At 41.0% G+C, this 16,219-nt stretch overlaps 1 protein-coding gene across 1 annotated transcript in view; it reads right to left on the bottom strand.

Moving 5' to 3' along the window:
* Positions 1–2,618: 2,618 nt before the first annotated feature.
* Positions 2,619–16,219, bottom strand: part of Ptp36E (protein tyrosine phosphatase 36E) — a 99,597-nt gene continuing 85,996 nt past the window's right edge. Inside the window, exons 17-18 of the transcript XR_015322363.1 lie at positions 3,665–3,963; positions 2,619–3,137 (exon numbers count right to left, since the gene is read on the bottom strand). The gene's annotated coding sequence lies outside the window, so the exon portion shown is untranslated. The remainder of the gene's footprint in view (positions 3,138–3,664; positions 3,964–16,219) is intronic.

The following is a 16,219-nucleotide window of genomic DNA, read 5'->3' as shown; positions in this document are numbered from 1 at the left end:
GATCAAAGAGTATAATATGACTGCATCAAATATGGATCTGGCTGTTAGAGAAAAGGGATACTTAGATACTCCATTTCCCCATATGGCACCAAAATGGTACATAATAATCAGAAACAAATATTGGAATGGCTAGTAACACTTCAGTAAGTGTTAATGAAGAATACAGCTGCAAAATTTATAAAAGAGACAATAGTGGTTATATCATTTAGATTTTAGAGAAGCTATGCAATCTAGTTGGGTAGTATAAGTCCCCTGACGCTTCGAGCACACACAGCTTTCCGAATATATTAAGGAGTATTTCAGTAGATTTTTATCTCTTATTTCCGAAAAGTCAACTTTTCAAAAATCGTATTTCGACAATATACATGTCTATTGATTTCTCTGTTTTTTGGCACGGCTCATACATCGTTAAATGATCATTTATATATAAAATACACAAGATTTGGTTATAAGAACAATGTTTATAATAATAATAAACATGTGAAAGTGAACAGCTATTAGAGTTTGTAAGTAAGCTAGTGAAAGGGAGTGATATCTAAAATCGGTAATTTTACAAAATAGAAGCTTCACAGAGTTGAAGTAATGAGACGCGAACTTTTCTATAATATGACAATTATTTTTTTGCTTCGACTTTAACTGGGGTCGAAGAGGATGAAGCATCTATCTTGGATATCGTTGATCCTTGCATCAGTCTCTGAACGGCTGAACACTTTTCGAACGTCTTTGATGAACGGTTAAATACTACACTACTTGATGTACTATTTCAGTGTGATTAAACGTCAAAATTCAGTGTTCCAAATAGCTCAGTGGGGTACGTATTTGCTAATTGCAAAGATACACAGTAGGTTTCCAAGCCATTTAATTGGGTATCGGGACGAAAATCCCGATATATTTGAACGTTTAAATCTAAGCGAAGACGAAAATGAAGGATCATAAAGTGCTATAGTCATGTGACTTATTTATTTTTAAATAGAGTTTGATAATTGTTATATCTCTCACGGACGCAAAACAAGTTGTATCAATAATGACCAGATCTCCGGAGAACTCGTTCCGCTTTTATTTTGCATTATAGACTTGGCCATTGTCTATTTTTGTTGTTTGGACAACGTTTCCCTTGTGTATCTTACGGCCCTTTTGCTATCCTCGGGTAAATTGTAGGACGGTATGATAGGGTTTTTAGTAATTATCTAGGACAATGCCGTATGCTTAGTGTTTGATGGAGCTGGTTTTCTCGTGTGTGCGTTAACTTGGTAGATACAGTGCAAGGAATTGTCATAGATAGGTTCCCTGGAGATCTATCTGTTCTCACCGGTTCCATCTGCCGTGAATCTAGAGTTTAGGCTTGAATTCCTTGGGTTACTTGACAGTGATCGAGTAGTGATGGTAATTTGCGCACGCCAGCCAGTCTTGATGCGAATCTGTACTATAATAATATGTAAGTCAGTATCTGTGTGAGGATTTAATCGAATCGATGTCTCAATGCTCTCTAAAGCCAAGAAAGCTTTCTGACGCCATCTAGACTGGTGTCCGCGGACACAGAAAGATATCTCCTATTTTGACGACATTTCCCTTTTTTCGTACCAGGCGAGTGCTATTTGGAGCAAAAAGAAACTTATCTTATCTTGCTAATGATAGTTGTTGTTGTTGTTCTTGCTGTTGTGAAGCACCGTACTTCGTTGTTACTTAAAAACACATTTCGACTCAGACTGCCCAATCGGCTATTCGAACGAAGGTATTTCAGGTTCATTTATGCATAACACTACTGTTAGTACAGGTAATGCGTGTAGAATAGAGCGCTCAGAGCGTTGCCAAAAACGTCCATAACGTCGGGAAAAAGCCGAAGGCAAAGGAAGAAAAATGCTCGGGCTCGGCCTTATTAATCAAGTGCCAACGAACTAACAACAAATGGGTCGCTTCGGATCTGTCTCATTCTACCTTATTATTTACATGCCCGCCGGTGACGCCTGTCTGCTTATTTCTATATGGGCAACATGCGGCAATTTCACATACGTCCATAGCTTGTTTCTTCCATCTGCTACGAACCATAGCCTGCGCGTTGCTACATGAAGCGATATATTATTAAAGAGCCAGTTTGATTTTTCTGTTCCGGAAAAAAGTAACCTATGCACATTGTACAAATGTCCCGGTTGTTATTATGGGCAACATAGCGTAGTGTGAGTAACCTTGGTGACAGTTTCATCTTTATATTATATAGGATGGGTTAGAACTTTATTGACAGTTGAAGAATCCGCATTTAACATTTAGGCAGTATTACAGTAATAAACAATAAATTTATTTGTGCAATTTATTCGTAGCAAGCTAATTCTATATAGTTAGTTGTTTTTTTTTTTTGTTTTTATAGTATATATAATATTATGTTATAACGCCAGATACTTGAGATGCAATAGCTACAAGAATTATCGTTGTGGTTAGATGATCAGTATGAAATTACTGATTTGTGTCACATACGATGGTATACTATAGACTTCTGCGGCGTTACAGAAGGATTTATCACGCTTCATTATTTTTAGGGCGGGAAAAAACGCCAAAACGGCAGCTAGTATTGATATTATGTGCAATATTAGAAAATAGAGTACAAAATAGCGTCGACATAGACTGATTCTTTATTGTTTTTATTTGGTTTTTCTTGAAGGTCACGAAAGAGTCACAGAGTGAGCTTATGCTGGATATTTCGAGCTCGTATAAAATCGTAGATATAATAACTTGAACATACAAACTCTGTTCATGTCTCTCGTTTCGAATAAATAGTAAGCTAGTTTTACGAATTCGGTTGAAAAATATCTCCACTTCGGTTTTACAACAAAGAAAAAATTTACTGTGCCTATCGCCCAGGCTTGTTACCATCGGACCTGGAAGGTAAGGCGCACATGTGACATACTCAACCACCTTATCGATTCAGTTAAATGATACAGCTGATGATACTGATCATTTTCACTTTCAAAAAATACATTTTTCTATGTGCCCTGTTGTATGCTGGAATTATGAGGATGGCATCCGCGTGCCCCTGCTACTAATGTGTAACACGGTCAAATTCGGCCTTCGTTCAACTAATCAGTCTATGAAGTCTTTTCACTTGAACGGCTCTGAAGTGCGGACTTTCCAACTATCAACCCGCTCTGTAAATTCAACAGGCAATAGAGTGATGTATAACGCGATTGGTCACCACTTCATGGTGCTGGATTGGAAAGTCACTCCCTAAATTAATTGTTATAACGACAACAGTTATTATAGTTAAGTTCGAATATCAGCTCTGCTCTTATACCTAACAATGTTAGCGACCGAGATTTAATTACAAACAAAAATAGAGAAAATTATCTCTCTTTATTAGACGGTTATATTTAGCAGACCACTTTTTGTATTATAACAATATAACACAGTGACTTAGATATTACGTTTTATATATATATATATATATATATATATACTACTGTAAATATGCTAACGGAATCGTTAAGTTCATCCATTCATGCAAACTATTAATTTAGAAAGACAGGTTCACGCAAAAGTATCCGAATATGCGCGGTATGTATTTAGATACGCCGTACTGTTACGGCATGAAAACGATGGAGTGAATATATGTATATATCTATTCCGGTAGGTTTATCAAGTTATTACTATTTCTTTCATTATTACTTACATGTACCTTTTCACGACGTTCGGTGTTGCAGATCGTGACCGTGGTGATAACAGCAACAATGTGCAGCTAGGAGACGCATATGATAGAAAACGTGGAACAGGCGGGCGGACGGCCTAATTAAGGCCATCGTCCTTGTGTACCTCTTGATGGAAGGCTTCAATAAAACGGCGCGTAAGCGTTTCGCCAGTGAACGTGGCTAGACTCGCTTTAAAACAGGATGCCGTTGCTAACTGCCGTTGGGCATCGCCCGCATTATTAGTAGCAGCAATGGTAGCTTCGTTGTCCGATTCCTGTTCCTTCGATTCCTGCATTAGTAAGAGTGGGCACGTTATTGGCTAGAGGCGGCTGCCATGTTGCTGCAAACTCTGGCTGCCGCTGGTCGGAAACGTCGCCGCTGCAGTCACTGTCACCGTCGCTTTAGCTGGCGCCATTCTTGTCACCGTATTGAATGCTTGGCAACTTCTGTTACCTTCTTGCCATTTTTCGCTTCCACTCCCACCCCCGCCGCCCCTTCGTTTATTGTTTTATCACTCGCTTTGGTTTTGACCTTCGCCGACTATCTGGTGCTGTTGCTTTTGCTGTGCTTGCAACTACCGCTACTTCGACAACTACTGCTGTTGCCGCGATTGGTACGTCCTTCCCCTATGCGCGGCGCTGCAGACGTTCTCAAGATAGAAGCTGCTTTTTATCTTCTGTTGTCGTAGGTCATTCGGGCGGAAATCGGTAAATCTGAACATCAAGGAGAGATAACAGAAAGCTTGCCTCCTCATTCCTTCCAGAACACCCAGGCAACGGCTCCTCCTACACCAAAATGCGCAGCACGCTACCAGGAGGCCTGGTAGCGTGCTGCGCAAGGATCTTGTCTGCTGTCGGACCGCCACTGATTAAAACGAATAAAAACATATGCGGGGCAGGTTTGCCTTGGAGGAGATATTTGAGCCGACACGAGTTTGACCTGTGAGTAGTACCCAAAAATGAGGTGTTCAAGAGGAATTCGTAGTACCCGTCTACCTAACGTTCTTATACAATGACTATATTATATTTTCTTGCCAGCTCTTTTAAGCGTACGTAATGGCGGTTTGTTGTTTTCAGGCTGACAAGTCAAAAAGCCTATGTACCAAATGCAAGGCATATCGTACCACCAGAACCAGCCATAGCGGTCAGAACTACAACAACGGAGTATCGCAGATGACACTTCCAAGAATTGGTAGGACGACAGTAATTACAAATCCAATGAATGACCAGCAACCAAAAACATTGCAGGGTAAAACTTTCCATCCATCCTTGCTTCGTTGATGGGAGACACTAGTAGAAGGTACGATGCACAAAACCCGAATATAGGTTGAGCAAGGCAGATCTGACCCGAATTTTCAGTCAGGTAATGATTTAGTGACGGCTCAACTCGAAGCAAAGGCTGTTTGAAATGCAAAAAATACGCTGGTCGGAACAGAAGTTATAATAGGGAGCATCAGTCTGACAGTGGACGAAAAACGGCGTTAGTCAAGAAGACCTATAAGAAAGCCAATGGCCATCAATGGAAGGCCCAATTCTTGAAGGAACAACCATAAAGGGCACACGTTAAATTGTTGGAATATCGAATTTCGTTGGAATCGGAGTATAGTAGCTGAAGGTAAATACAGTAAAGCTATCTTCAAGACATCGTTTGCGGACAGCAGGAAAGATCACATCACACCACATTAGCAACACATTGCGCAAATGACAAGTGGCTCCACTGTCATAGATTATTCCTTCCAGAATCAGTTTAAGCACAAAGTCGAATTAGCATCGATTCCGGATAGGTCCAAGGTAAAGATGCCTCGAACTGACGTAATCCCGTTGTGCCGATCAAGGAGAGTGTATTTCAATTGAGGAATCGTAACGCGCCTAGTAGACCTGGGCAATGGCAACCATAATTGCACCAGTCAACAAGAACATCAGTGCCCTTCGGTAAAGCACCGTTGTAGCTATCGATCGTGTTATCCAGTACCTAAAAGTCAGTGCCTTCTTTTTGGAAAATTTCAGCTGGTAACATAGCCGCTTACAGTGCCGCGCGACAAGCTACAGAAAAGCTTCTCACCGAGATAACGCTAGCACTATTATGTGTGCGAAGCCTGTCGTATTTCCCCCGCGATTCCTGATTTACCACCAAAGAATTGTCGCTATCCGTTGCTCGTAGAAAGTTAATAATGGTTTTTGGTGTGTCCGACACCGACCAAATTGTAGCCATTTGTCGCGTCCAGCGACGATGATACGTTCTGCTGCACCCTTGTGGTGCACATATGATGGTCCCGGAAACTCACCTGTTTTCCCTAGCGGAAGCCAAATTCTCAGGCCGCCTCTGCTACTGCAGAAGGTGTTCCTTCCAGACGGTACCGCAATGCCACGTTTAAATGAGGAGAGATGCTGTGGTGAAAAAGGGGTTGAGGAATAGAGAAAGATTATGACGAACGAGACTGTTGTTATCCTAAAAAGAGCGGGAAGGCCACTTACGTCTCAAGATGGTGCCCACTGTTGCTTGATTGTGTAGCATTTGCCAAATTGTCTACCAACGTTCCAACTTGCACCGAAATGAGAACAGTTTGGGACCAGAAACTTTCCACAACATTCAACACCATACCCTTTTTTGCAGCTACGTTGGTGTCGCAGTTTTGAGAAATTCTCCGATGCCATCAACCCCAGCGATAAAAGAGATCAAGGAATATAAACGAACATTTTGTACCAGAAAGGTATTAGCCTACATAATATAACACCACATATTACTATTATGTAAAGACTATTTTTTAGATTTAAGATATCGTCTTTGAGGCGCTTGGAACGAGAGCAATTTTCAAAAGCCGCTGTTAACTTACTTTCGATTACGTACCATTTGGCATCTTTGAGAGAAAAAAGCAGACGACAGGCTATGGAATGGATACGGTTCGGTGTGTAAGCTAACTGATTAACGACTTTACCTCGAGGGATAACGAGAGGTCGAGCACGAGAGGGCCAAAACTAGCAAAACAAAGGACCAGAAAGGCCGAATCGACACCGTAGCAAAACTCACCTCTGCCAGCATTAGCCGGTGTTGCATCAACCTCATAGAAGTACAATATGATACGATAAATGATGGTCATTTCCGCGGTTGCTATGCAACACTGCAGCACTCGGAGGCGACGCTCATCCAAGTCATATCCTCCAAATACCTGCCTCGCTTTTCCCGTTTGTTTTATTTTGAAGAATCGCCGGCGAAGATCAAATGGATGGCAATACAAGAAACTGCAAAAGCTGCTGGAGGTGAGGATCAATATTTTTATGTTGACCAGCGATTGGTTGTGTACAAAAGGTTCGCTTAGGTGGTATTTCTCGACTGTTATGTTTACGATGTTTGACAATTCGTCATACCGCACCGTGTGCCTAATGTTAACCTACGAAAACGTCACCCACTAACGTAGCACGGCGAACGGTTCGGAATGCCCTATTGGTGTACAGCTTTTCTATCAATCAATAGATTAGGTCTTACAAGCATGCAATGAACAGCACACTAATGGGATATCAGAGATCTTCATTCTTTGATATGTATTGCTTTACTCCTTATGGCAGTGATCGCTGTGTGCACGCACCGTCCAAGGCAAAATAGAAGTGAACAAGGTACACTTGGCCTGGGTGGTCCAATCGTCGTTCTGAACAAAGTAGAATTAGTCAATCCATTGCGACAGGAACCTTCACTGGACTACTTTAGATATTTAAAAGAAATTTGCTCCCGACATCGACCATATCTAAGCTCGTATTAAGCAATAGCGACCCCTTTCAGAGCTTTTAAATACTTGCTATGTTACTAACAGGTTTAATTTTACGGTTAGAGATGGGCCCCATCCTTCTTTAAGGTTAAATCAGCAATGTGAAGTAAATATTTCCGGTTCCAAATTTAAAGTTGCCCTTGCAGATTGTATCAGAGTGTTGGTCATGAGAATAAAGAAAATTACGCTTTTTCGCAGTCTCGAAAAGGCGTTTCATTTGAGTCCTCAAGAATCGTCAACGGACATCTTGTCACAAAACCGTCGCGAGGACAACTTCTTTTTGAGGAGATTAAAATTGAATCAGTTGTACTCATACCTGTAGGGACGAACGGTAAATAAATAAACTCATTAGTGATGGCCCAATTTATCTTTCTGCTCCGCCGGCTTTCTGGGGCGCTGAGTCCCTTGCTTCTTTATACTTTCAACTCTAGTGGTCTAACGGTACAGCCCTTCTACTACTTTGTAATCGTAGTACCGCTCGTCGATTACTTCTGAACTCTATTAGAAATTTTATGTCAGAAAAATTTGTTGCTCTTATAAATGCCACCAAGTTTATGGGGCTACAAGGGAACGTTCTCTCCTTTGTACGATAACTGAAGGTAAGATGAAGCATACCATGATTGAATAAAAAATGCTTATAACATGTATTGTTAGAATGTGTTCGCGTTTGTTATAAGCGTAAGAAGAGATTGATACTCATTTATGTGCTTCTAAATAATAATGTTCTAGTAACGAGGAGGCCAGTACTTAAGCAATATATATATTGTTACAGCACATACGAAATTCATCATTATTGCTACATAAGAACGAAACGTAGGACGAATAGGTACGTTTGTGCCAGTGCTAGGGTGGCCTTATTACGACTGGTGACCAAAGGGAGGTAGCGAAATCGAGTTGCTTCAACTAGATTGTAGAGACCAGTCTATTTGGGGGCAGACGAAGTTGTCGGCCAAGCTTTGAGATTAACCGCTGTAGCGAAGCGCTTGATAGAATGTATGGAGGAAGTTGCGTCTAGCCAACCATTTTATAACTACTCGAGACCTGGACAATAGATTGGAGCATTGAAGGCAGCAGGTTTCTACAGATGGTCACGTAAACGCCTGCTAATGGACCTAAGCCTAACAGCGGTTTGAATCTGTTATGGGCAAGCTAGAGTCGTGGAAAAGTTCAAGGCTCATTTATTAAGGGGTTTTCGCGCAAAGCAGCACCTCACGTGTTAGAATATTATGCGAGGTTCAAGCTGTATGTGTATACCCAAGAAACGTTTAGAGCGGAGTGCGTCGGATTGATTTAAGGTGCTTTCTAGAAGACAACAAAAAATCGTGTCTGTGCGGGCTACATGACTGTAGCGTCGCCGAACGACTTCATGGCCCCTTCGAGGCTTGCACGAGACTATTGAGTACGCCGAGATGGAAACCGAACCGTCGAGAAAGTTAGCCAATATGCGTAGTGATTCTCGTGTACTTCTGTGTGTACTGTAGTTGCTTCGAAATTAAGAAGCTCAGTGCCGAAAGCAATCGAATCCGGTGCATTATCATGGCATCGAATAAAAAACCCGTGACGTGGTGTCTACCGCGGGGTTTGGAGATCTCGGGGTGGGTCATGTGAGGAGAATGCAACGGGGAGGCCTTTGTCTAAACGAAATCATCGTAAAAGTTGACGTCGGGCATATATTCCCAAGTGCATATTTGCCAGTGGGCTCCTGTGTTGAATCCTAAGGAAAAACCTAGCTGTTGCAGATTCAGCAAATTCAGACTGAAGCCGCAATTACACTTTGGCATTCTGGAAAGAGAGATGACGTAAAACTGTATAACAGGTACTAGAGTGCCTTTCCACGTCGACTCCAGCGTACATGCCCAGGTCAACAGGATGGTGAAAAGTTAGAAATCTATAAATTTAAACATCTTTAGGGGCTAAACTTGCATATTGGAAGGCTTGCCCCCAACCTCCAATTAGAGGGGGGACCGATGGCAGAGAATCTGAAAGTGTGCACATGCAAAGCTCAGTGGGATGGTCTCAGCAGAAAAAAATTGAGGAACCTTTATTTTGCAGACAAAACAGGTGCCGGAGTATTCCGGACCGGCACGAAAATTATGTGCTATTACATTGGACTACTCAGCTACTTTAAACCCTGGATTGCTTTCAAGTAAGTATCACGGGAGATCTGGGGATTTGGCATTTTGTTCATAGCGCAAAGTATCCTAAGCCATACACGCTTAGTGTGTTCGAGCGCCTACCAGTGCGTACCAATATCAGTTCGTATTTCCGACCCCATTGCTATACACGGACGCGGTGTAGAGCTAATCATTAGCGTTCAATTGAAGATAATTATAACAGGCGGTTTCGCTGCTCGTTGAAAATTGCATATATTCACATATGTTAGCTCATTGTTGTGCCTGAATGAGAAGTAAATAGAATCTAAGAAGAAGAATAACTGGTACAGCTAGAATATACACTATGGTAAGATATCGTAATAAGCACTTGACTCAGGAAGTAAGCGTGCCGAGTGTTCATTCTTCTATATCCATATCTACACTATAAACGTGTCCTCGTTGTCGAACCTGCATTCTGCGTCAGGGCAGAAAACGGCAAAAAGCAGGTTATTTAGTCTGATACGGATAAAAAACTATCGTTTTGCATTTGTCTGGAACAAGAAAAAAGGGCGCGATACAACAAAAAAACGAGACCGGACGCGTAGGGCGGACGCAACAACGGTGATAGCGGCGGTAAGACGAGTCGTCGTCAGCCCTTCGGAAGTCAATTTAAAGAACGATTCAAGCCCAAGTGAAGTTTTCTAAGTTAACTAAAGATGTTCACTAAAGACAATTCGACGCCGCTATATCAGCAGGTGAAAAAATGTTTAGGAGATTTTAAAATGGTTGACAAATGGAATACACCATTTGCCCATTAAGCTGGCACGGAGCTCGTGCTAAGCAGGTCTGTTGTCACGGGCGGGCGGAGTGGGGGATTCACATGGCCAAGAGGACGAATCCAAGGAGCGGAGTTAAAGCAGGAAGGTATAAACAGGAGACCTCACGTTTAACAGGATTGTGAAGCAGTTTGAGAGATATTGAAGCTCTCCTTTTCTAGATTTTTTTTTTCGTTGTTCGCAGTGAAATCACTTCTCGACTGAGAGAAGTATTTCTGCCGAATTCAAAAGAACGAAGTGCCTATGCAAATACCGGCCGACATATTACTTTTATGTGAAGTTCTCCCGTTCTGGCTTCGACATCTGTCGGCCATAATTCAATTGATGATACTATGAATGAACGATGAATTATTTATCGGGAAGCTGAAATTAATATTGTCTGTGCCAATATCGCTATGAGATATAATCCTCTGATACAACTGAATCGCTTACGTGTTGAAATGACCTTCGTTTTCTGTTCTCTAAGTATCGATACAGCGACGTATGTTTTTATCCTTGTTTGCCAGGCTAATTCTGTATAAGCATGACTCTACGTACAAAACAAACGGCTTTTTTTGTCTAAATTACACATTTTGCAAAGGATCATTTTGTCGTGCCTAAGGAACGTATACGTATGGTACGTGTACATAACTGTCTATACATGTTGAGCAAGTAGAAGGCTCATAGACGAACAAAGAGAAATGATTATAAAGTTCGAAATAGACAAATGCCTTTTAACGGTGAAGGCAACATTGAGAGCACTGCCTTTACATTTTTAATTGACCTGCTCATAAACTTGGCGAGCTCGGATAGCCAATGAGTCGTTAAATGAATCATTTAAGTGGATTCCTTCCTGTAGTAGATGATATGCAAATAATAGCTATTCTGAAGTAGCATTGAAGTTAAACCTATAGCCCCCCAGAATCGTAATATTGTCAAGAACTTATAGTAACTTCTTTGTCGTTCAAAGCTGTCAAGCTAGGGTATCCTCCAATAGGAAACAGGGAGTTGTTTGCATTTTAATTTCAGCCCTTTATATATGTATACACACGTACATAACAATTACTTACACGATAATTGCTCATGACATAGTACTCGACCAACAAGCTATGAGAAGCCCGTGATGCGGATAAACTGCGTTCAAATTAAATATCATCGAACTATTATCATAGAAATGATATGGAAGAAAATGCTCTGGTCGTGTTAGAGTGTGATAAGATTGTTACAAGGAAGTTATATTTCCAGAAGAGCTAGATAAAAAGGTTCGACTAGCCGAAGTATCTAGATGAGACCGTTTATTGAAGCGTTCACTTCTTGCTGAAGTGAAAGACAAAACACACTAAACACGATTTTCGCATAAGGCATGCCTTTATTAAGTAACCCAGTCGTATATATGTATGTATATTGTTATTTGCTTTGAAAAAGAAAAGACATTGTTTCTTTTTCGATCAATCTTCTTACTACCATGATTGCCGCCGTCGTCGACGGTTCTCATCATTGAATCTGTGCTACCCACAATGACGATTAATCGTAACGGAGCATAAGCATATAGTCGGCACCAACAACCACGTCCAAGAGCAGCCGCACTGTGCATTTACTAAATACGAAATGGATGTACTGACAACTAGCACATAATAGATGTGAGTGTGTGTAAAAACAGAGCGACAAATATACTATACGCGATTATAATCGAAATAGAAACAAATCTTCCTTATCAAGCCAAGGATTAGCTGCAATGCACAAACAATATGTAAATGTATAAATAAATAAACAACAAAGAATATATAAATGTATTACTAAGATAACATAAGGACTACGATAGGTCAATCTTTAAAATTTCGTTTTATTGTTATACTGTTGGCTAGTTGTAATCCGTTATAAAAGAAACTGATTTTCTTCAGCTGAGCCCAGCAGAAGCTCTTCTTAATAATATGGAAAATAAAGCAACGAAGGAGTGCATGAATGATCAAATAGGCGATTGGTGCGGACACGCAGATTATAGTGGCACAATTAGGCAGCACAGGGGCGGCGGTGGCCTTTTCATTTTGAAAAATATCCGAACCGACGGTTTGGCGTGCGGCTTCAATAGACAAAGCAAGTATTTCTATAGGATAGACTCCTTTGTACCGCCTACAGACACCCAGAATAGATTTCAGATATAAGTCAAGGAAGAACAGAAGCGCCGTTCGGTTGCTGGGAAAAAGGTGTCAATATATTTTGTATTTTCTAGTTTTGCTATTATGGTCAGTCGTGATTACAACATCTTGTGGGTTGTCTCGTAGTAGAAATAACCGCTGTCATAATTTATCAAAGCTTTTGGATGGTTTAGACTTTTGCGTTCTGCTACTGTTTTGTCACCGGCATTGTCATCATCACCGCTGCCGCCACAATGCTTTTGCTATTCATTTTATTTATATTACTATACAATTTATGTAAGAAACGAAGTTAGCGAGTGCGCAAGTACCGAAAAAGCCTCAGAGCGCTTGCCATCATCCTTACCCTCATCAGCATAATCATCGTCGCCACGTGTCATTTCTCGGATCGCATCATATAGTCTAAATAGATGTGTGTATAGAAAATTCTATATATAAATAGTCGATTTGAGTTTAACAAACTGCACAGCATATATGTAACACGCTGGTTTACGAGTGCCGGCGACGTTCTAATGCTTCTGACGGTTTTTGTCCTTAATATGCTATTAGGCCTATATATATATATATATATATGTACTTCTTTCGCTGTGTCTATGTGTGGGCGTGCCTACGTATGTGTGGGCGTGCCTACGTTCACCTGGCCACATGTTCCTTCGTAACTGCGCGTGTCTAGCATTATTATTAACATTACTGTGCCCTCATAATTTGCTACGATTACATTTTTAGTATATATATATATATACACACTAAAAATGTATATAGCCGGCTATAATGGTGTTCGTAATAATTCTGCCTACGTTGTTCCGTGAACTGTGGCCCTGGTGAGAGACCCGGGTTAGAATTGTGGCGTCGTTTGGTCGTTAATTTTTAGTGTATGACAGTGGTCTACGTAGTTCGCGTTTGTGCCGACACGATACAAACTGGAGCTCGCAACGGATGGTCGTCTATCTGCTTTTATTTGACGAACAATTATCTCGCTTTCATTCCCGACAATCAATCCCGTAGAGAATAAGCGCCCTAGGCAACGTTCCATGGGTAGGATCTTTCGATTTCTACATTTGTTCCGCTATTTGGCTACTAATAGTGTATGGCATTTTGTCGTATAGTGTATATTTGTTCATTAAAATTTCCTTCTTTATACGTATTTGGCCATGCGATGTACTAATCATACGAGGTACGACTTGGCTACCTGGCAACGCCGCCTGGTGCCTAAGCTACTCTGTCCCTCTGCGCATGCTCAAACTAAGCGCTTTCAGAAAATCAGCCGAATTACTTAAATATAATATGTCTCCACACGAACTTGTCGATGTGGCCCTTCGAGAATACGATTCGGGCACTTTTTCAATATAGAATAAGTAAAGCAACGACGAAGAACAGTTGCTGTTCCTACGTGCGCGTCCACTAAGAACATTCATCTCGGATTGATTAAGATTGATTGAAGGACTGACCGAAAGAACTACTGTTTGTTTAATCCTTTATCGTGCGTCCGAACCAAGTTTTCTCTTATATTTTCTCGACCAGTTGGATATATTTGTCAGTAATATGGCTTACGGCTCCTTGAATCGGCAGGAGCTATTCGTACATATTGCCGCTCTGTTCGAGTGCTGCTGCTGCTGCTTCTTCATCCGCTACATTTACTGTTGTCTGCCTAAGTGTCATGATCACATGCAAATATCTCTTCGAATGATTTCCAGAGCTCCTCATTTATAGCTACATAAATAACAATGTAACTGTAATTTTCCTTAATGAACTCCTCGCGATACTTCACCGTGGAGAAGACATCTAACGATATATAAAGGTCCTATCATCAGGAGGCTATATCTCGTAGAGAAATCACACAAAATGCTTGGATCACCTCAATGATTTAACCACACCATCAGGCGTCGATCAATATTCAGCAAATTTATAAATGCATTATTAAAGGCAACTTCTTTCTCTATCGTCAATAATAACTCGTTTATATAACGGGGAATTGGCCTATAGTAAAATAGATGCCGGTCAACTTGCCTCTCTTACTTCTCTGTGGAAAATTTCTTCTTCTTATTTCAGATAACGGAGATGTCTATTACGTTTCGCTTGGACAATTAACATGCAACCAGAATCTGATGTACCCTAGAATGGTTCATTCAGAAACGTAAGGTAAAAGCGACAGGACACAACAACGCAGAAGTCTGCTGAAGAATGACGCCTACAGCTTTCATCAGAAACAAGAGAGTAGTATCATTCTTCTTCTACCAGAAATTTCAGATGTAGTAAACGGACCTATTCCATCCAAGGGGAGGAAGAGCCATGTTGGCTGTAAGGGGTTAGAGTGTGCATTTGCGGCTTATCATGTGTATGATATAACACAATGCAGTCTCGTCGTATGATATTATCGTTACCGCATTGTACATATCGCGCAGATGATACTGGATGGTTATTTTGAAAAGATGCCCAACCAATATTCAGGAGAGATTGATCTGTTGGATTGACCTGCACATATTTGACCGATGAGGTTGATATCGTGGAGTTATGGGGTGGGTAAGACGCCACCGACGCACATTGTGAAGCAGCGACGTTTCTTTGGTACGGCATTATCGACAGCTGGAACCTGGATTTGGAGATCCTTAACTAGCGACTGAACAAGGACTCATCGTCAAACCTTGTAACCTTACGCCAGCAGACCGTGCCTGAAGCTTTCTAGAGACTTCAGTCGAAGACTTGTCCCGTTACGCTCGAAAAACAAATATTCTTCCGCACCCTCATGCTGACAGTACCCGTTCAAAATTAACGCTAGGCTATTGCAAATGCTCCGTATATCATCATTGTTATCATGATACGATTAGGTCTTTCTTAAAGCGGTCGTTTATTGTCTAACTCCTTGTTGGCGTTATAAGTTATTTCTATCGAAATTCAGACTTTTATAACTTTCTTCAATCTGTTGGGTCATCAATGATTTTTGAATACTATTAACTTGTATCACAATCTGCTGACTCGCTCTAGATTATGCGTTATCGAAGTATGGGATAGAGTACGCAGCTAAATATATATCAGTGGGTTAGTTCATCGTTACGTTAGTTCTGCTGGCAATAGGATTGTAGTTAGCGGAATTAATGATCTTGTGAGCTCATTAACGATTAATCTCGATCAGCCATAAATTGTTCTTCAGGCTAAATTCTATTTCCCAACCTATCGTCCTTTGACCAATATTTGAGAGCCTATTTGCTCGGAAAAGAAAGCTCGGTCCAGTTAACAGGTGCAAAAATGCGTCTCGTTCGCTTTTGTGGCCTATGGCAACCTTGGCCAATGAACCAACAAAGCGTCGACAACAAATGCTGCGTGCTGTTGTAATGTTTTTGTGAGATGGCTTTTTAAATTGATTGTACAACTCTTATCAAAAATATATAATCGCCTTATATCTGTTAATTATCATCTGCAAGGAGCCATTTTGCAGCTGCGACCCAACGTCGAAATATCGCTATTCCAATAAACCTATATCAAACACATTTGATACGATTATAGACGATGCAGCTGTTCATTGCACGTAGCACGAATTTATTATACTGAACTGTTAACAGGCGAATGAACACGGATACAATAGAATTGTTCGTTTCTACGATCGAATAGCGATCCTCAGCTTCACTTCTTGTTAGATATAAGTTATACAAAAAAAAAAGCCTATGTATGTCGTTTTACCGGGTCACAAAGAGTAGCACCGCAATGAGTGCCCCCTTCTAATGTGTAC

The sequence above is a fragment of the Varroa destructor genome, unplaced genomic scaffold (assembly GCF_002443255.2).
Source record: "Varroa destructor unplaced genomic scaffold, Vdes_3.0 BEIS01000002.1, whole genome shotgun sequence".
Taxonomy (NCBI): Eukaryota; Metazoa; Arthropoda; class Arachnida; order Mesostigmata; family Varroidae; genus Varroa; species Varroa destructor.
Note: the sequence above shows the minus strand (reverse complement) of the source record. Positions and strands in the feature narration are given on the sequence as shown.